The sequence below is a fragment of the Cygnus olor genome, chromosome 17, assembly GCF_009769625.2.
Source record: "Cygnus olor isolate bCygOlo1 chromosome 17, bCygOlo1.pri.v2, whole genome shotgun sequence".
NCBI classification, from domain to species: Eukaryota; Metazoa; Chordata; class Aves; order Anseriformes; family Anatidae; genus Cygnus; species Cygnus olor.
Window position 1 is genome coordinate 12,136,009 of NC_049185.1, and position 21,122 is coordinate 12,157,130.

At 47.3% G+C, this 21,122-nt stretch overlaps 1 protein-coding gene across 19 annotated transcripts in view; it reads left to right on the plus strand.

Moving 5' to 3' along the window:
* The window catches only part of PITPNM2 (phosphatidylinositol transfer protein membrane associated 2), a 136,020-nt gene that overhangs the window by 43,745 nt on the left and 71,153 nt on the right, over positions 1 to 21,122 (plus strand). The window contains exon 1 of one of the 19 annotated variants that reach the window (XM_040577530.1): positions 877 to 3,681. The exons of 17 other annotated variants lie outside the window; for them this stretch is intronic. The gene's annotated coding sequence lies outside the window, so the exon portion shown is untranslated. Of the gene's footprint in view, positions 1 to 876; positions 3,682 to 21,122 lie in introns of those variants that run through there. One more of the 19 variants, XM_040577521.1, reaches the window with a different exon arrangement.

Below are 21,122 nucleotides of genomic sequence, written 5' to 3' on the forward strand. Positions count from 1 at the left end.
TGTTTTTATTTAAGGTGAAATTCTCATAACTAGGTATTCCCGATAAATTCTGGATTTCTTCCTGATGTGAGATAACGAAGGGGGGGGCTTTGTGGTGTAAGCCTTGGCTCCTTAGTCCAGGTAATGAGGCGGCAGCAACTTGGGTAACACGTGTCAGCATCCTTCAGTGCCTTTTGGTTGGGAAGACGGCTGAAGTTGAAGGGTAAACGGCTCGTTCCTCAGCAGCAGGCTCGTGGTCCAGGTTGGGTTTATATTTGTAGCTTTGAGTTTTGTTTTTATTGGCCGAAGAAACGCTTACGCTCTTCTCGTGCTCTGTGAACTCAGCTGCCGTGCCCGTCAGTGCCTCCGTGCTGGGAGAGGGAGGAATGTGTGTTAGTTTGCGTGATGGAAGTGCCTGCCTGCTTTCGGAGGCTCAGACTCCGCGGTGTGTAAAACTTTTAAGTGCCAACACATCGGCAGAGGGACGCGAAGCTTTCTTCTGGTCCGGAGAAGCGATGGGCGATTCGCTCTGGTTTGGAAAGTAACAACTTCTCGCTGGTTGCTCCGTGTAAACACCGCGCATTATTTCTTTCTTTCTGAATTGATTTCCCCCCGCTGCCCCCCCTTTGCAAGCGATATTTAACAGCACATGGAAAATGTGACTGACCCCTAAAGGTCAGCTCGGAGTTTACCATTCGGCTTTTATTATCCCACTCATCAGAGAACACAACGTATTTGCTCTGTCTCCTGCCCAGATTTGCTTTTTTGTGTGTACCTATTTTTTTTTTCCACGTGCGAATTTTAAATAGGATTTCTGTAAAATATGGTGGCAGTAAAGCTGTTCTCCAGAATGTAATTTACTGTATTTTATAGCTTCTGCTGATCTTTTTTTAGTTTCTTGCTAATGATGATGATATCGATTGGAGCATGGAATTTTTACGCAGCTGAAAGGCGAGGTTGCGCCATTACACAGGGCTTTTTTTTAAAGACTCTCATACAATAATAAACATATACAGGCAGCAGTTACCAGAACTCATTATTAAATAGCTGTAAAGCCTCTAACAAGACAAACCATTTAATGTATTGACTTGTTTAGTGTCTTTAGCTCTGCTTTGGATGAAGTGGCAGCTCGAGTGTATCTTTAGAAACTAATTCCAGAGAAAAACGCATCCGTCGGGCTGAAGTATTTTTCAAGACCCAAAAAGCAATCCCGTTTTTTTCCTAGGCAGAAAGTCATGTGCTGTCTGTGAAGGATGCTAGCAGGGAAGCTTTGGCTTGCCAAAGGGAGGAACGGGGGCAATCGTCTCACAGCAGCACAGCCCCGATAGGAGAGCGAGGTGCACACGTCGCACGCGTGCTCGTGCAGCTCCCCGTTCGATGCCTGGCGCGATTCATAGACACGTACGAGCTGAGCGGAGAGAACGGCGAAGCCTCGGTGGCGTGCAGGTCGCACATGAGCCGAGACGTGTGCCTGGAGCCAGCGACGTTAATTCGAGGTGCGCTGTGTCTGCGAGCACTGCCGGCAGCTTCGCCTTGTGCCACGGTAAGCGACTTGGCTTTTTATTGCACGCTGAGGGTGTTTGTCACAGGGATTTCTGTACCGTCCCACCGACAGCGACGCGAGAATCGTGTTGTTCTTTGAGCTAACGAGCCTGAACCAAACCTCCCCGACCTTTTGGGAAATGCTCGCGTGCAGATTTGCTTTCGAACCTCGTGGAGTTCGGCGTGGCTTTTCCTTCTGGCTTTTGGAGAAAGGTGCTGGGGTGTGCAGTCGGTTGAGCTGAGCACCAGGCAAGCTGGGGATGTTTTTCCTCTGCCTGGAAAGGGTTGGAGATGCAGCAGGCATCTCACCGAGTGATTCAGTTTGGAACAAACAGCCTCCTTCCGTGCATGTTTGCGTCGCTCCCAGTAGAGCCGGCTCGCTTCTGCCAAGCACTGGAATGTGACTGGTTTCCAGAACAAGAGCAGAGCATCCTGAATTATTTAAAAGCCATCGCTTTCTTGACTGATTTTTTTTTCCTTGATGTCACATAACACTTCTCTGGAGTGGGCAAGTGTGTAATGGAACATACTTAAGCTATTTTTTTGCTGGGAGTGGCTTATTAGCTTGCAGCTGAAAATGTGTGCACCTGGTAGTAATGTTATTTTTTAATTTTATTTTATTCCTGTTCTCAGCAGGGAGGTTGTTTGACCAAAAGAATCAATTGCTTCCATTACACTTTTCCCAGTATCTATTTGCTTAATCAATCCCACATGTATTCTGGAAGACTTTACCCAATCTTGGAAAAAGTTAAGGAGGTTCCTTTATGTTTGGTGACACATTAACAGCAAAAATACCCCTGCAGATAACAGGGAGTGCTGCTTGGAATGCTCAGCAAGTTTGTCCTCTGAAATCTCCCCCCGGGGTATGCGTGGTTATTGCCATCAGACAGCGGGAGGGACTGAAACGTGGAGGAAATTAATGGCACGCTGACCAAAGTGTGGCACTGCTCTTAATAGCTAAAATCGTGAAAGCCAGAACTCCTTCGGCTTTGACCTGATGCTTTTTAAAAAGCCAAATTTTCTCCTCTTCTGCCGCATAATGCTCTGGATGGTCAGCCTCTGCATCAGGGGTGTGTAGTGGTGTCAAGTGGGTCTCACCAAGTTTTGTTGGCATCGAAGTGATGCTAGCTCTTACCTCTGAGTGCCCGCTCTGCTGGAGAGCCGGGGAGGACCTCGCGCGCGTGTGTTTTTCCCTCCAGAATTACTTCAGCAAGTGTTTTTCTCTTGTCAGCTTTTTGAGGCTTTTCTCTTTCCCACTGTGGTTTCTATGGAAATGTCATGGGTTTGGGCGGTGTGTAGTAACCCTCCTGACTGCAGCACAGTCACCCTCTGAATTGCTTAGCTTGTGCTAAATTTGTGCCTGAATCATGCTTCGGGAAAGGGGCAGAGGGTGCTTGACATTAACGTTCGGAGTGCCTAAGGTCACAGTAACTAGAGGTGCCACTTACAGACTGCAGCCCGAACCGGACGCCTCCTCCATCCCGTCGAGTTGAGAAGAGTAAGCCAAAAAGCAGCTTGCGGATGGTTGCTGTGCTCTGCAGCCCCTGGTGCTGATGCCTGCTCAGAGCAGTCCCAGGGAGGGCGTTGCTGCTCTGGGAGTGGAAGAGGACAGGGACCCGTGTGGCTGACCCCGAGCAGCGCGTTTCTGTCGAGGGAAAGGTTTGTCTCTGCCGCCTTTTGCAGAACTGCTGCGTGCCAGAACATCTAAGGGAGCTGAGGGAGAGTTCTTAGCTCTCTGCACAAAGCTAAATGCGTTTTAAAATAAAAACTTGATGGCATTTCTTTCCGATACCCCTAGTTCGAGCCCCAGCAGTCCCTTTGACAGCATTTCTCAACGCTGAGAGCAGGGCAGCGGAGATATTTGAGCTCTGCCTGCAGGAACAGGGCTGTGTTACAGGGGAAAAACGAAGCACCTTGTGTTCCAGCAAAGCAGCAACTTCCTGTTCACACAAAAAAATATGCACGTGGTATCCTCTAGCTGATGGTCCCGTGTCGAGCGAGGCTTTTTGCCACCTCCCAGCTGAAGAGCCACAAGTGCCCTGCTCGCTGCTGCTGTCGCTGCGTGCGCTCGTCCTCCGTGCCCCCTCGGGGAGCTGCTTCCAAGGAGTGGGGGTGGCAGATCACCCAGGTGCCTCCAGCTGCCGGGACTGAGCTCCGAAGGTACGCGTATGCGTTCAGTTAATTAACCCCTTTCACTTTGAGTAAGAGTACAAGTGGTAATTAGCGTTGGTCCGTGGGTACCTCACAGCCTGAATAAGGAGCCCAGGTGGGATTTCGGAGGCGTGCCTTTGGTGCCACTGCTGTGCTGTGCAGCTCGCTCTGTTCCTTTGCGTTGGACCTTCAAAACCTCCTCGCGCTCACTGGCTTTCCCCCTGTGGGTGTCCTCAGGCTGGCAGCACTTCTGAAGCAAGATGTGTTGGGCCACTGGGGAGGGAAGGTGCTGGAGAGACGCAGCAAATCGTCCCTTCTGCCCTTGCAACCTCCCCTCGCGCAGCACCAAAGCACGTTGCTTTGGGTGAGGAGTGGAAGGTTTTCTCCCGGGGGGTTTCTGTAGCCACTCGCAGGAATGCTCTTTGAAGGCATCGCAGGAGGTGTGGATAAAACGAGAGGTTTTAATGCATGCTTTTACTGCGTCCTTCTAGCAAAGTGTTTTCTTCAGTACATGTGACAGGCTGACCCGGGCTTCCAGCAGGGCTGAAGGAATTTGTTTCTGAGTCCCAGAGGAGCTCAGCTCTGGGACGTGTTTGGGAGGCTGACGCTGCTCGCTTGTTTGGAAAATCACCGAGGTGATTGCCAGGGGGAGGAATCTGAGAAAATTGTTTCCTTCTCCTTTAGATACGGTCAGTGTATAACTGTTTGGCTAATCTGATCATCACAGTTTACCTGGGATGATAGATGGCATCAGCTGTGGTCTGGTTTTGGGGCCCTTTTGTGCTGCAGGAGCGCATGACCTTATTTTGAAAGCATAAAAATTCTTGCAGGAACAAACACCTTAAAGAGGAAAACGGAGATTTCTCTGCTTTTCCCCATGTCAGGCCTTGGAAATTCAGTCGTTATCCTGTAACACAGCGTGGTTAGAATCCCAGCTTGTCAACATGAAACTGGAAAATATTTTCAGCTCAAAATAAACTCTGCAAGAATAGTTTCCATGTTATCCCCTCTTCAGAGGAAAGCTACTGGACTTTAGTCCTAAATAAAGATTCTGGCCAACTTTGGCGCTTTGAGAAGCGGAGGTGGTTGTCCTAAATTCAACTGCTGCCTTTACGAGCCTGCTTGTATGGGGTGCTCAAACCTTTGATGCTTGTCACTGAACCCGAGAGGGTCTGTGCTGGTGCTCAGGTAGCGCTTGCCTGGGGGGGAGCACACAGATTTGGGGACAGCCCTGGGGATGGGGCTGGGTTTTGGCCTTTGCTGCGCCCAGGGAGCAGCGCAGGTGAAAGAAAGGCTGAAGTAACATCCACATAGTTGTCTCTTTGCACACTTGCTCCTTGCCTTTCTCTGCCCTCTGACAACACAAGGCGATGGAGCAAGTTTCGCGTTGGCTTCTCAGTGTTGCTGGTGCTTTCAGTCCTTTTAAGAGAGCGGTTTGGGTTGTGTAGAATGTGCGAGGGAAGGATTCCCAAAAGGTGCATGCCGAGCCATCGGTTGGCAAGTCGTTTTCAAAGCTTGCCCGTGTGCTTTCTACCTTCTTAGTCCTGCTAGAAAAAAAAATACATTAACCTGTGCTCGAGAAGGCAGCGATTTGTTTGATTTTGGTCCAGTCTGACCCATTTATCTGGTAAGTTGGAGATGCTTCCAGTGGTTTATTCAGCAGTAAATTGCCCTCAGAGCGGCCGTCTGAGCAGTGCTTGCTCCTGCTCTCTGCTGCCAGGGCTGTTGGGACCGTGCTGAAGGTGACGGACAGTCCCCTGAGATTGTTCTCTTCCAGCTTCAGTGCTCAACGGGGATTGACTGCGTTACTCATTTGTGAGGCCTATTTAGAAGTAGTAATTCTGGTTAGATTGGAACTTGGAAGTTTTCTCTCACACTAGCTAATTATGGCTATTATGCTCTATTGTCGTTATTGTCACTCAAAGTATTTTGAAAATTAAGGGTGAAAAGTGACTGCATAACAAAAAAAAACTCATCAACGAGGCTCCCGAGCCTATTGTGAGTCACCCTTGCTGATTTCAGTGACAAAAATAAGTTTTCTTTTGCAGCCGTAGACTCCTGCGAGCTCTGCCAACCCTCAGCGCAGGAGCACAGGCCCGAGTTTGCTCTGGCTTGTGCTTCGGGCTGTCACCAGCACGCCTCCAGCCCAGGCTAAGATGTTAAGCTTTTTACAAGCTTTTGGAGGTTTTTGATCTTTATCAGTTTATTAAAAATGCTGAGGCTGTCTGGTGCTGTCCTCAGGAAGGAGGGGTAGCTGCTCGTTGGCAAAAGCTCCTGCTTTAGTGGGAGAACAGAGAGAATAAGCTTCTGGGTTCTGGTTGTTGATGTCGTCTTAACGTTTTTCTGCTTTCTTCTCTGATCTTTTCTCTGTATAATTACACTGAAGTTGTGGTGAATGAGTGGAAGACATCAGTAGGGCAGATGGCCTGTGGTCTCCAGCACTTATCTTCAGGGGAAGAGCAGCGAGGAGAGTGGTTAGGACCTCGTACTTCGTGCTTCTTGGGGAGGCGTGAGGTCAGCAATTTCAAACTACCCTTTTCTGCTCCTTCCTGCCACTTTTTTTTTTTTCTGCTTGCTTTGTTTTTGCAAGGAATTGCCTCGAACAGAGGTCAGAGACGTGGGCCAGCTTCTCGGCCGCAAGGTGCCACGGCTGCACAGACCCCACTGGAGCTGTCGGTCTGGGCGAGCCGAAGACCTGCCCTCAGCTCCAAAGTTCCTCAGTTCAGATATCGATGCTGTGATCCCCTTTCCTTCCAGCTGGCATGCTGTGCCTCAGATGGCGTTCCTGCTCCTGGTAGGAGACAGTTTTGTCACGTTATGCTAAGATTTAAGCCTGCCTCCGGCAGGCTGGGGTTTGGGAAAAGCTTCCTGTATAGGCAGGGAGGATACAAGTAACTGCTCGGGTGAGTTATCGGCATCCTTGACGCATGCAGTGTGTTGCTCTCAGACACCCTGCCCGGTGAGATGGATCGTGGAGCTGGTGTACATTGGTGATTTTTCTCTCTCTTTTTTTTTCCCGATCTCCCTCCAGCATTTCTTCCTCCCATGGTGGCTTGGTGCCCTGCCTGCACCTGGGGGTGTGTTGCGAAGGTCCCTGTTGAGTGCAGCTGAATTCCAGAATAAGAAAACAAATATTCCCTGTGCTGAGGAGAGGTGGAGGAGGACAAACATGTTAGTAAATCACACAGATGAAGCCATAAGTCAGTCTGAGATGAGCTTGGCTTGTCTCAATTGCATGACATAAAACTAGAAACATCTATTGCACACCCGAGCAACTGAGATGATCTTTTAGAAATGGTGTGGATTTAGGAAAAAAAAAATTTGTTAGCAGGGTGTCACTAAAAGTATGGATTGTTAGCGCTGCCGTTGCTTATGCTTTGCTTTTCTTTCTTGTAATTAGCAGGACTGGTATTTTTAGGATAGCTTTGCAGCTTGTCTATTTTCTGCCAAGTTGGCTAAAAATGTTGGTCTCACGTAACACGAGAAATATTCTCTTGGAAACCGATGCTGTATATATCCTGAACTTCCCCTTCTGCTGATGTCTGGATCCGTTCCTTAGAATTACAACAGCAGGAGCTGGGGGAAAGGTGTCCCTTGTATTGAAGCCCGTGCATATGGCTGTTACAGCTTTAAACACAGCTGAATAGTTTTTGCAGATAAAGCCGATAGACTGGAATGTTTTTGTTTGCTTTAGCTTTTGGGTGGTATTAGCCTTAGTTGTAACCTCTTTCAGTTTCTGTTATCTTTCATAGGGACTTCCTGGAGCTCTGATCCTGCAGTGAAATCCGTGCAGACGGATTCTTTCTACGCTGAGGTCTTAGGTCTCAATAATGCGCCCAGCCACCGCCGCACGGCTGTGCGGCCGTACTCTTCTTGTGTGGTGCCTTCCTCGACAGAGCCCAGTCCTCCCTGCTGGCATCACGGTGTGGGGGCTTTTTGTTGTTGTTATTTATTTTAGGGTTGCCCTGGCAGGAGCTTTTCTCTGCTAATGTGTCTCCTGCCTGTGTTCGTGGTATGTCTAGGTATACATTTCTCTAAAGGTGCTGAGTGGAGGGTGCTGGTGCTGTACTGCAGGGCTGTGGCTGCTGTCCTGCCTGAGCTCTGACCACTAGGAGTTATCTTGCTGCCAGCCCGCCCTGCTGCGAGGTCTGTGGAGCACCAGTGGTGGTTAAAACAACCCCGCAGAACAACGCATCCACCTCTGTGTTATATAGGTGAAGAACATCCTGAATCTGAAAATTCAAGATAATGGCAACTGAAACTTGTGGTAAAAGCAGAAATTGCTGTATGTCCCCTTTTCAGCTATACCCTCCAGTTCCAGACGGGCTGTGCAGTGTTACGGGGCAGTTCCTTGGGTGGAACAGGCGTTGGGAAAAGGCAGCCCTAGTCTCCTCTTCCAGGTGAGCTCCAGCTCATGGACATTCCTTTGCCTTGTGCATTGTGTAAGAGGACCCAGGGGTTTCCTACCTGGCTCTTGCTCCAACTGCTTGTATGTGGTGTTGCAGTTGGAGTTGCTGGGAACGTGACATCCGAAATGCCATCCAGAACTCGTTAAAAACAAACAGTGTTTGTGTTACTGGTTTCTGGACTTTGCTGTCATTCAGGGTTTTAGCCTACTGATACCAGCAAAATAAAAGCAAATCTGTGGGAAAGCAGAAATTGAACTTTTAGGCTAATGAGGCTGTATTGTGTTTGACAAATGGGGAGCTAATCTGCTGGAAAAAGGGGAGGGTTGACTTTTAATGAGAAGTTATTAGATGCTGAATAGCTGTTAAATTGCAGTATTAGTAAAATGGACAGTCGTCTCTAGCTTGTCTCCCTATTCTATTAATTGAGAACCCCTTTCATCCATTCTTTTAAAAATTAATTACCATTGTGGAAAACACTTCTTTGACTGTAGCAACTTGATTCAGATTAAATTGGGGTTGTGTCATGACTGCTTCCTTTATGGACTTTAGCTGCAATTTATGGACTCTGTTGATAATACCAACCTCATATATAAGAGCTTAAGACTTCTAAGAACAAGACTAATGAGCTGACATTTTTGTCATAGCGTTTTGAATTGGCAGCAAATAGAAATGAGATGAGAAAACAGTCTGGTGCCTGGAGTGAGAGCACGCCTTTGATTTTCAGTTCAGCTACTTATTTCTGGTCGGACGGTGAGACAGCACTTGCAGTGTGTTTTGGCCTAAACTGCCCAAACTTAACTGTCCCTCGGACACTTGCATTACCTGTAACATGGAGGTCACTCTTATTGCTCAGAATAATCATCCTCTCTTCTCTTTCCCCTTTTTTTTTGTGCCGTATTCTGATCAAAGCTGACATCTCAAGCCCCTTGGCTCCTCTCCTAGATCCCATCACGTTCGCAGCGAGCGAGGAAGATGGGCAGCGGAAGAAGGTAACCTGCAGGGTTGCAGCAAAGCAAAACAGCTGCGGCTGGAGGTGGGCAGTGCCTCTTCTCGGGGCCAGGCAGGTCTGGTGTTGCCCGTTAGGGGCCAGCACACGTGCGCTCCTGATGTCGCAGTCTAAGAAAGTCCAGATCCTGAATCAGGTCACTGTTTACAAAGCAGATTTATGTCAGATATAAATACAGCTGTAATGCCCTTTAATGAAGGGCATGTGAGGCTCTCGCAAAAGCCGTGCAGCGCTCCTGCTCTCTGACAGCTGACACATGAAGCAGAAATAGTGAGGATGAGAAATTCTCAAGGCATAAAACACTGGGCCAGAGTGGAGCAAGAACTGTACAACCAAGACTGGAAACTGCACCAGTCAGGTGAGACAACCTGATGAGTGTGCCTGCCCTGATGGGGCCAGGAGGGGTTTAAGGAGAGAGGAGCTGTGCACGAGGCAGTCGAGGCCTTCAGAGCTGTCCCTGAACTGATGGGATTTGACACTTTCTGCTGTGTGCTCTGCCTCCTCAGCTGTTGTCAGGCTGGAGTAAGGTTTTCATCCCATGTTACTTGTAATGAAAAGGAAAATGTTGTGCCATAAACCTTCGTGGACTTCTTTTTTTCTGGACTTGTTTTTGTAATGCTTTCTTATAAAGGACACTTAAAAAAAGGACATTCCAGACACAGGTTGGATATTTGATGGGGAATAGAGGAGAAGAGTTTATTTGAACTGGCGTTGCAGGTCAGGAAACAGATTTTTAGCTTTGGTCCTCATTAAGTAGCTTTCCTTTGTCCCATGGGCACAGAATGACTCTTTGTTGTAGGGCACCATGATTGACTTGTGAGGTTTAATGTTTGGTTGGAGAAGACAATTGAAATCATGTTTAATTTGAGGAATTAAACCACACGGAATTCCACACAAGTCCTCAAGGAACATGAAAATCTGCCCTTAGGAAGACTTTCTGCTCGTATTGTTGTACTGAAACCACAATATGTGGTCTTGGGCAGTTGAACGCTTTGTTACATCCAGAAATTCTCCTTAGGAAATAGCATTGTTTCCATGAGAGGAGTCTGAGTAAACTCAGCCCTTGGATTTTTGAAACTCAAGGGAGTGGGGAGAGGCTATGGAGAGGAGTTCTTCAGCTGAACAGGCCAGAATAAAAGGCTAAAGCAGGAGGCAGGAATTGCTTCAGAGTTTCTTCATGTGGATTTGACAACTGAAAAGTTAGTTTCTTCTGTGATTCCCAAGATGTTAATGTCCCTGTTGGGTTCAGAGCAAAACTTAATTATGTCTGATATCATTATCCACAGCAAGGATTATTTGCACAAGTTTCTGTGAGGATGCTGCTTGAAGTGAGGATTTAACTGTCTTTTCATTCTGGCTGGTTTAATCCCTGTCACTTACAGAAACTTTGAGGGTATTCGTAGCCCTTGTAGGAGAGGGAGGGATGCAGTTGTGGCCGTGCTCGTCCTGAGGGCCGTGAAGCCACAGGCTGTGGCAGGCTGCATTCAAGCAACTGAGTCAAGCCCATGGATTGTGCTTGTTATCTGCTTCTTATCTTTCTAAAAAGAAAAGTTCTTGAGGCTTCCAGGCACTTCCCTGCAGCTGGTGGGCTTTAGTCTTTACTTTAGTCTTGCAGAATTATGCCAGTTATCAGCAAAACTTGATTTATTTGAGCTCTCTGACTTCCCCTTTTATTTAAAAGGAAAAAAAAAAGGAAGTTTTTACAGAACCCAGAAACTCCTGAATTGGCTCTCACTAATTTTCTTTTGAATGCTGGGCCAGATCACTTCTCTCTGTAGCTCAATTTTCCCAACAGATGAGGGATAATGATACTTGCCCTAGCTCCTGAGGCCAGGGCAAAGCTTTAATGCATCTGTGAAGTGCTGTGCAGTGGTTGCAAGGAGCACAGCTGGGCACCAGCCAGGCAGTGCTGCTCTTTTGGATTTGGAGCAGCCACTCCATGCTGCATACACTCACTCCAGTTGGGTGACTCAGTCAAACAGTGTTGTTTCCTCTTTTTTCTTGCCAGAACTTACCTTCGTACCTCCAATTGTCTCTGTAGCAGCGCTCAATGTCTTTGGCTTGTAGTGAATTCCCTGCTTTTTGCCCCTCTTGCAATTTCCCTCCACTTCAGAGCAGCAGCAGAAAACCCTCTGGGCAGCGCCCAACCAGGGGGAGTTCAGCCCATGGGTGTCCAGACTGGCTGGAGGTGCTCATGTTCCTTCCACAGTGCCATTTTCTTTCCCTATTTTATTGGATTTTGTTTCACAACGAGTCTGCAAAATGACAGGAATAGTAATTGAATTGCATGTCGAGAAATCCAAACAAGCGCAAGGCTGTATAGCCGGCCCCGAGTTTAATCAGAGGAGAGTTTATAAGTATTCTGTAGAAACACGCTGTACTTTGTGCTCAGAAAAGCTCATGCAGAAGTTAAATATACAAAGGTGCAGCTGGCTTCCCCCCTGGGAGGGACAATGTCACTCGGCGGTGTAATCAGCCTCCGCTGGTCCAATTCTGTCTCAGCACCTGGGTGTTTTATTATGGTCGGCTTTCCTGCAGGTGTCCTCTGCCTTGAGGTTTGTGAAGGTTTCTCTGTGTTGGAGGGAATCAGAAGATGGATGACTGTGGCGGTGGAGAAATAACAGGGCTGTTGAGAAAGTGGTCAGAGAAAAAGAGGTGATTTAAAAAAGCAAAACATAGCAAGTAGGTGAAGACAAATGTGTGGGTTTTTTGCTGTTGTTTGTTTTAAACTAGCACTTTAAATGCTTTGCAGGTATCTCTTGTGGGTGCTTTTTAATTTTCATCCTCAAGGTTTGCTTGCATGGAAGGTGTAGCTGTTATTTGGCTTTTATTTTCCCTTCCAATACCGTACAGCAGTTTTTTGTCATTTTTTGTCATCTTGTCTCTCCAGCTGTATCTGACTGCAAAGAATATGTTCAATTTGCCTCCTGCATTGTGTCTGTAAAAGTGTCCACTTTCATTTCTTTGCCATGAAAACTTGGTTATTTAAAAAAAAAAAAAAAAGAAGGCACCAATAAATAGTTTTTTTTTTCTTTCCCTCAAGTTTCTAGCTAAACTAATAAATCAAGATCTTATGGGATTTTGAAGGTTATACTGGGGATGCTGATGTCTCGGGCAGATTCCAATTTAACTTCACTCTGTAAAATCAAGAGGTTTTGATTTTTCTTGAGGAGAGAATTTTCTGCAACATGGCTTCATCTCCCTCTGCTTATGCTCTCAGCAAGTGAATGTGGTCCGATGGGTTCATCCGTGTGCCTTTCTCCTTCCTAAGTCCCAGATTCAGTTTCCAGCTCTGGCTATATTTTAAGCGATCACAGCATGTCCTGTGGTGGTTTTTGGGGGTGGAACGGGGCTGGCTGTTCCCAGGGGAGGCTGGGCACACGGGTTAACGCTTGGAAGTGTCACTGGGGTTTCTCATAGCGATGGCTGTCGCAGGCACTCTGGTTTGGAAGAAGCCAGTGGAGCCCCCTCAGTTGACGAGAAGTAGAAATGGAGCTGCAGGCCTCCATCTCGCCTCGTGGCCTCTCACCTCCTGAGGTGCAGGAGGCACGGCGGTGTCCAGGACGATGGCCCTGGGCCTGGGATGGCGACCACGGGTGCTGCGGGCCTTGTTGCTCGGGGGTGACGGGGCGGCAGCGCAGGGAAATGTTGGCAGCCAGCAGCACTCCAGCAGTCAGTCAGTCACCGGGCTGTTCAGGGCAGAGCCAGCACCAGGAGTTGTCCTTTGCCATTATGCGAACTCTGTGGGGCATCTTGCCTGGAGATCGCCCCTGGATACCTGATGGAAAATAACTCTTCGCGTTGGGGTTAGCAATCAAGGCTGCTTAGGCCAGGCTTGGATTTAATAGCTGTAGTGCCCAGTAGTGTGTAATCCTTGGGAAAAGCTGCCCTCTTTTAGGGCTTTAATACTGCCTCAGCTTAGCAAATGCGTGCTCTCCGATGGGAAGGCAGGTCAGCCTCTTCCTGGCAGGACTTTCTCCTCCTGCCAGAAGGCTCCTGATTTACTCCTCGCATGACTGAGTTGTGTCTCACTCAGCAGCACGCAGAAATTGCGCTCTCCTCAGTCAGACCTGCTGGCAGGGCTGGAGCTGTGACTCTGCTCAGTCCCTTCCAACAGCAAGGCAATGACATTTCTCTTCCTGGCAGATATATCCCACAAGTCCAGGGAACACCTTCAAAGCCCTAAGTTTTATGGAGGTGCAAGTGTAGTCCCAATGCAGTGGCTGGATCAGGGGCCAAGGAAAAGGGCCCGGCCCCATGATGGCCCCGAGCAGCCAAGCGGTAATACAAGTAAAATATGAGTGAGTATTTTTGCTATATGTAGGGGCTAGTGAAGTGACTTAACAGAACAGAAACTTCGCCTTTCTTTCATCTTATTAAAAAGTTGAGGGACAAGCAACAGAAATTACCCAAATTGAAAGGGAACTTAATGCAAGATCCAGTCTGAGCTGGTATGCACTTGGGAGTTGCTGAAGAAATGCAGCGATTTGTTATCTACACCAAAGAAGAAACTCCAACAATCCGTCAAGTAGTTCAGTTTGGCCTCCTCTGCCCCAGCTTGCAATCTGCTCAGCTGAAAGCACCCTGGAAAGCTATAAATTTTGTAGGCGTTATTAGAGGCTGGGGGTTCCACGTTGTGGTTAGCATTAAGAATGCTTTTCAAAAGCGGTAAGACCTGATGGTTTAAAAATGCTCTGTCACTCCGCATGTGGGATGCGGAATGGTAGAGGGAAAGAAATAGCACCAGCCCAAAATATGCTGAATAATGAACTGAAAATGGTTATTGATTATCCGTGCACCTTCATTGTCCCGCTGCAATCTGAGAGCAGCTAGCAATTCTTTTTTCTTTATTAACCAAAAAACTTTCAAAGGCACTTATGAAATATTTAGTGTAATTATTTCCAAGATCAAAACTCCAAAGAAATTACACAGCCACAGAAACAGTGTTAATCTATTGATGTTATGGATGAAAGAAGCAATAGAGATATTAAACATTTACCCCTCTTGTGCAAAATGGCCTCTTACTTTCCATCTCAATTGCAGCGTTGTTCATCAAGCTTCACTGCTGTGTTTGTCTGCCTTCTTGTGCAAGGATCTAGGTGTCATTCCAAGTTTCCTCTGATAGAGTAGGACTTATTTTCTCTTTCCCTATCTTCCCTTTAGGCAAGGCAAATCTCAGCCTAATGAAACCAGCATGAAATATTACGGCGCTATAACACTGACTTTGCAATCATACAGTGTTCCCTCTATGAAATAGTCTTTTAAAACCAGCTGTGAATGTTCATTCCCTTTTCCACGTGATATTTGCATAAGTGAGGTAATAAAATGTTATTTCTATCTAGACTGTAACTACTGAAAAACTGGAGTTGTGGTTGATGTCCCCTTTCAGTGTGATAGGGAGCTACAAAGGAAGCGGTCTGGGGTCTGTTCAGTGCTGACTCAAATCCCGAAACTGGAAACAGACATCTAGTGTCTCAAAGTCAGCTTTAGTGGGTCTGCAGGTATTCGGAGGACAGGATAAAAATTCAAACTAACCTTGAGCAATCGTCTGAAATGGGCTATAATTTGGTAAAATGATTGCAAAGACCCATGAATAAACCGTATAATGGGGAATGACTGGTGTGGTTGCCTTTCTGCGGGAGATGAGATGAGGCTGCAATGGGTTTTGGACTGAGTGGCCATCAGCTGCTTTATGCCATTGGCAAATGGCATGCAGGAATATATATGAGCAAAAGTCATATGAAAGATGTATGAAAGAAATGTTATCCTTTTTCTTCAGGTCTGCCGTGGTGGTGGATCAGTGGGAGGAGGGGTAAAGAAGCAGAAGGATCAGAAGAGGGCTGGAAAATGTGACCCTTGAGGAGAGACTGAAAGTTTGTAATTCAGAAGAAAGACGAGGGAGAGAGGCATATATTTTTCAATATGAAAATGGGATTTGCAGAAGAATAGTTAACCTCTCCTGAGACTGGCACAAAAGGAGAGGCATGAACTGTAGTGAGAATAACTTAGGTTAGGCAGCAAAAGCCTTTTACATCTGTAAATAATCTGCAGACTGAGACTCCTTGGTTTTGCAGCTTGAAGTATATTTCTTCATTCACAATTTTTTCTTTTTTTTTAGAGAAATAGACCTGGTTCCTGAGCAGCTCTAGCTGTAAGACCACTTGTTTTCAAAGCAGGTCTGAGCACGGTAGGTTTGTGCTCATCCTGAGCACCTTCTGGGGGGCTGCACAGCAGAGGTTTGCAGAGCTCTTGCACCTCAGCCTGGCTGCTCCCAGAACTTCTTACCCTTGAAATTACTTGCATGCGTGGTGACTGCTAAGATGACAGAGTAGGAGCTCTCGTGACTTCCTGCTCTTGTCATTATAATAATGTAATTATAAAAAAAAAAAAAAAAGAAAAAAAAAGAAAAAAAGAGGGTATGTTGTAGTGTTAATGCAATTTCTAATGCAGCAGCTAATGGAGAGAGAGGTGGATGATGGCTTGAGTTAGATAGGTGAGGTCGTCCCTTGACTCTGGTTCATTCTTTGTCTTTCTCCTGGTTAAATTTTTGTGTCATGCTGCTGCCAGCACTTCTGTGAGCTAGGTGTAAGGGTTGTTCCATGGATCGTGAAGAGCATGGTTATGTTTGGGCTTGTTCTTGGCTTTTCTTTCACTTCTTTAATCCAGGCAAGGTCTTGAAAAACTAGTGGAGACTGCACTAAGTGCTCTCTCTGTTCACTCTCCTCAATTCCTTCAGGATGAGGGATTGTAGCAACCAAAGGTGTGAGGTGTAAATGCAATAGTCTCCCAGGGCTATCTTAGAAATTAGGCATGTTTGGTGTTTAATTTTTTAATTTATTTATTTAACTTGGCCAGCATCCCATCTCCCTGCCACCACTGCCCATTGAGTGCCCAGACTTCTGCATGGCAGTGGCCTTCAGCTAATGGACGTGTCCCAGATAAAAGCAAAATACTGTCCATCACTGTATGCCTGTAGCGTTGCATAGATTTTCTTTACAGTATTTTATCCCACCCCAGCAATTTGCAGTCTGTTTTCAGCCAACACACTGCAGTTATCACATCGTCAGTGCTTTTATTTTTGTTTCTGTGTGTGTGTACATGTACGTGTCTATATATACAGATATACATAAAATCTATATGACACATCTCTATTTACATGCGTGTGTGTAATCTCTGCCTGTTTTCAGCAGGTAACAGTGAGGGACTTGGGCTCGGAGCAGCCGGGGAAAAGCAGGGTCTGCCCGGGTTCTGCAGCTCAGCCAAGTGGAGGAGCCTGGCTCTGCGCAAGGCCACCGAACTCAGGGGTTTGCAGCTGCCCTGCTTGTGCAGAGCACAGAGACTACTTGGAAACTTTTAACCTTTAATTTCTATTGCATTCTTTTTAATATTCAGTTTTATCCCTCAGCATCAGCAAAAGGATTAGAGACTGGTTTGTCTTTCCCTCCGAACTCATCAGTGACTTCACTGTGCATATTAGTCCTTTTAATGGCTTCTTTATTAGTTCATTATTGTATAACCTCCAGGCATGGCATGACTTGAAACATTAATTTTCCAGCCAAAGTTCTGCTGATGGATTTTACCTGGTCCCCTTAAAGTCAGCATGTGAGTAGAGGGCTGGCTGCTGAGCACCACTGCAGCATCGCTTGTAAGGCCGAAGGGAGGGAGTCAGGTTTGTGCTTCTCCCCGAATGTTAAAGAAGTAACAGGAATGGAAAATCCGAAGAGACAGCACAATATCATTGAATATTTAAGGAGAGAAAAGGGTGTGTAGGTGCTTTGGTGTGGTGTGATGATTTTTTTTTTCTTTTTCCCTCTCATTGCTTCAAGCTAGTATTTGGCTGCCCAGTGAACTATAACAAGATTTAATAGCTCCAGTGTAGCTATATTGCATTTGGACCGATTCCATCCTTCTGTTGTAATAAACGTCTGCTTTACAGTGAGCTCTTAAATTCTATAAGTGACGTCAAATTGTATCTAATAATGGAAAAAAGATTAAGTACTGTAAATGCGAGTTGTGTTCACTCTCTGTGCCTTCCTTTTCGAGCAGCATTTTGTCCTCAGCCCTTTGCACTGCTACCTGCATTTGAAATACCCTGGCGAGCTTGTCCTGAAGCTTAAACCTGAGGAAAATTGTTCTCCAGGCATGCTTGCATTTTCCTCCTCCTCCTTTTTTATTTTATTTACCCCCCTTCCCTTTTTTTTTTTTACTGACTGCATTGCAGGCTATGGCCGGACACGGTGGGGGCAGGACAGGAGCCCTGGGCTCCCAGGGCTGGGTGATGCTGTTGTGATGTGGGCAAGTAAATGTTCACTAGCTTCTCCTTCACTTCTGGGCGTGACCTAAACTCAGTCTTGAAACTCGGGTGCGTAAGCATCTGCATAAAAAACTTTATTTAAAAAAGATGTGACAGATGAGATGGATGATTAAGATGAATGATTACAAAGAACATTACTTACCGACACGGTATCCTTCAATCAGTAATAGCATGAGCCGTGAACTTTTAAGGAACTTTAACATTTAATTTATTTTTTTTTCAAGGCCTGATGAATTTTTAAATCTGCGTAGCTGCCAGTCAGCAGACATGACCAGACTACTAAAACTGAAAACTGCTGATTTAAAAAAAGCCTCTCGTTCTGTCTCTTCAGTTTATATATTGCACACGCGTGTGTGTGTGTGAGGGAGAGTTTTGCATGCAGCGTTGAGTGTTATTGCGAATAATGGTAGCCACAAATAGCCACAAAATAGATTTTATTTATTTTTTTAACCTTTCAGCCAGCCTGTGCAGGGTGATCACTTCAGCAGGGTAGAGAGGAGGGGATTATAAAGCACAAGCACTCAGTATTCATCTGCCTGGAAAGCCCTCATAAACTGTGCTTTCCCCTTGACCTTTACGTAGCGATGGCCATTCCTGTGATCGGAGGAGACAGTCGTGCTCCAGCCGATCCTGCAGTGAGCATCACGCCTTCCCAGACGAGGAGACCCTCGCCGTCAGACAGCAGCTGGATGGGGCTGGCAGTCGTGAGGCCAGGCTGGTTGGCGTGGTGGGTTGTGCCCTGCAGCACCGCAGCCCTTGCCGCGGGTCAGGTAGGCGCTGGCCAGCCAGGGTGCTGAGCAGGGTTTGGCAGTGATGCCTCCCAGATGCTAACGGGGAGCTTCTTCTGAGAGCCAGGGAGAGCACGGACAAACGGAGCTTCTCTGGGATTTTTTGTTCAGGGAAATGAAGGCTGGCAGCCTTCCTTGGAAACCGGGGTCGACCACTAAGTGCTGAATGAGAGAGGGATGGACTGAAGGGGTTGAAGGTGAGAGTGAGTAGAGGTTTGATGTGGTAAAGGAGATACTGCTGGCAAAGAGGTGCCAATAAGAGGGGTGATACGGTCAAAATTATAACTAAGGGTCTTTGCAGCAGTGATATTCTGCATGGGTAGGGCTGAGCAAGGCTGCTTTTGGGCCAGCAGGGAGGCTGCTGCATTAATCAAGGTGTGAGTGTTGAGGCTGCCTTTAAAAAATGCTGACTTAAGTCCTAGGGATCTTTTACGTTTCTGCAGCTTCTTCTAATGGCATAAATAAATCAGAGTGCAATATGTATGCAGCACTTCCCGTCTTGTGAGGGCACCGTATTCTCCTTCAGGGAACTTTGCAGCGGGGTGGTGGTGGCCAGGCTGCTAAGCCTGGTGTTGCTTCCCAAAGGTGCAAGTGTTTGATACACTTGGGACCAACGCTAACATCTCTTAAATATCACTTTCTTCAAGGAGGCATTTGTTTAGGGGGTTAAGGAGATGTAGAAAACCCAAAGAAAGTCTTTAGGAAGGTAGGTGAGGACTCCAGGTAATATCTTTGCTTGTCCTTTTACCTTTAACTGTTTCTTACAGGTTTTTGTTTTTTTAATATCTGTCATTTCTCAGTGAAAATATTCCAAGGAAAATTGTACAGTAGCTGAGCTGATGAGTGAGAGGCTTTCCCAGCTTCAAAAGGCAGCACAGCCCTGAGCAGGCAATGGTTTATCAGAGCCTGAGACCGCAGTCCCAGGGCTGGGACCTGCCTCTGCCGCTGGCTGCTGTGTGACCCTCCGTGATGGGTTTTTCTTCCCTAGCGTGAGTCCTTAAACTTTATGATAGTGTAAAACGAGCCTCCTGTGTGAGGCTAGGAAAAGCTCATTACAGCTGCTCTCTGCTTCCAGGACTTTATTTCTTCCTTCTTGAACACAGAAACTGGCGGCCCTGGCATGAGGTGTGTTGTGGCTGGAGTGCTTTAGCTCCTTCCAGTCCTAAAAAAGCCTGTGCCCAGCAACCGGGGCACAGAAAAGGAGAGCTGGTCAAAAATCAGTTGTTGAGGTGACAGCTCGGAGAGTCAGCTGGGAACGGAGCAGGAACGGGCCTTTTATAGCCTCAATGTACTGGTGTGAGCGGTTTTCCTGCGCCGGGCCCAGCTGACGTGCAGAGGAGCCAGGATTTTTGTTCTAACGCTCAATTTCCATGCCCTTCAGGGCCAGCCTGTCAAGCCTGGCCATGGTTTGGCCTCCTGGACTTAAATAGCCCAGTTTAAATACCCTTCACACACTAGCTCTTAGTCCTTAATTGCAAGCTGTCGGTTGTCATCAGCCCTTTGCTACCTCGTTTAGCAACGGGGAGGCTGGCCCTGATGCTCCCGAAGTGACTGCCCAGACACCAGGTTCGGGGTCTAAGCTGAGGATTTCGCTGGCTCTCTCGATCTGCTCAGCTTCTGCAGATCCTGATGGTTCCCCCATTTAAAGAAAGGGCACCTCCTTAAGAAGCTTGCCATTGTTGCGAGGGAAAATGTGAAAATGAGAAGGAAATGCAGCACACGGTGCCTTAGCCTTCATCCAGCCTGAAACAACAGCTCAAAGGTGGACCTGACTCATCGCGGCAGGATATTGACTCTGTGGCATAATTATGATGCTTTGAGAGCCTGATTCTAAAATAATTGAGGTATAAAATTATGCGCCTGGCTCGCACAGTTACTACAGCTCTGTGTACAAATTGAATAACGGCCTGCACGAATGTGCTGCCCGTGGAAGGTGCAGCTTGGTGCTCGGAGGCCGGGCAGCCGAAACCCAGCCTGCCATCGAAACGCGGCTGGATGGGGGTGAGTGCCAGGGACACAAACCACGTTGTGAGACGTGTTTTCCAAAGCTGTGTCGTGGCTCCCCGTCTCCCAGAAGGGCTCTCTCTTCTCTCTGCAGTGTTTGCCGTGCTCTCTGATTTGTTTGGGCAGTACAGTAAGCGGTCTTGGTGAGCTCTGATTCTCCGTAAAGCCCCAAGACTTTGGAAGGAGGCCACTGTGAGTTGCCTAAAAGTGCAGGTTTGTCCTGCATGCTCTTTGCACCTCCCTCACAGTCAGTGTGGGGTTGAAAGCTGCCTCTTCCTATTGCCCAGGGTATTTCCAGGGCCGCTTTCTGTCCAGCCTTCGGGTCCGGCTGCAAAGGGCAGCTGCCGGAGCAGTCCCTGGGAGCGCTGCCTTTCCGCAGCAGGTCCCGCTGCCCCTTGGGGACCTGCAGGCTGAACCAAACCCTACTGACCACAGGAAAGTGGAAAGCTGAAGCCAGCTGGACCAGGACCTGTGGCTGGGACCAGCCATGCTCCTCGAGCCTGGTGCACTCGAGCAAGTCGGTGGCTGTCGGTGGCTGCTGCTGAGCTGCTTGGGGCCAAAACGGTTGGGTTTTGTGCCTGTAATAAAGCAGTCTCTCCCGTGTCTTGGCCATCTGAATTATTGCCTGCCTGGCACTTCATTATAAACACATTTTTTCCTTCTTGGTACTGGTTTCCTGCCATTTCATTGCTTTTAAGGTTGTATTTTTGTTTTATTCATCTCTTCCAATCGATAGGAAATATCCTGGTTTTAGCAAGCAGCACAGGCAGACGTGACTGACGTTCTTTTGGTGAGAGGAGAATCACTTTCAGAGCATTTTTTTGGGGGGAGAAGCTTTTAAATCAGATTTTCAAAGATCTCTAAAGTATAAAGAACTGCTCCAGCCACGTTGCTGAGTCTCCCACTGCCATTAGCTCCAAGAGTTGGGA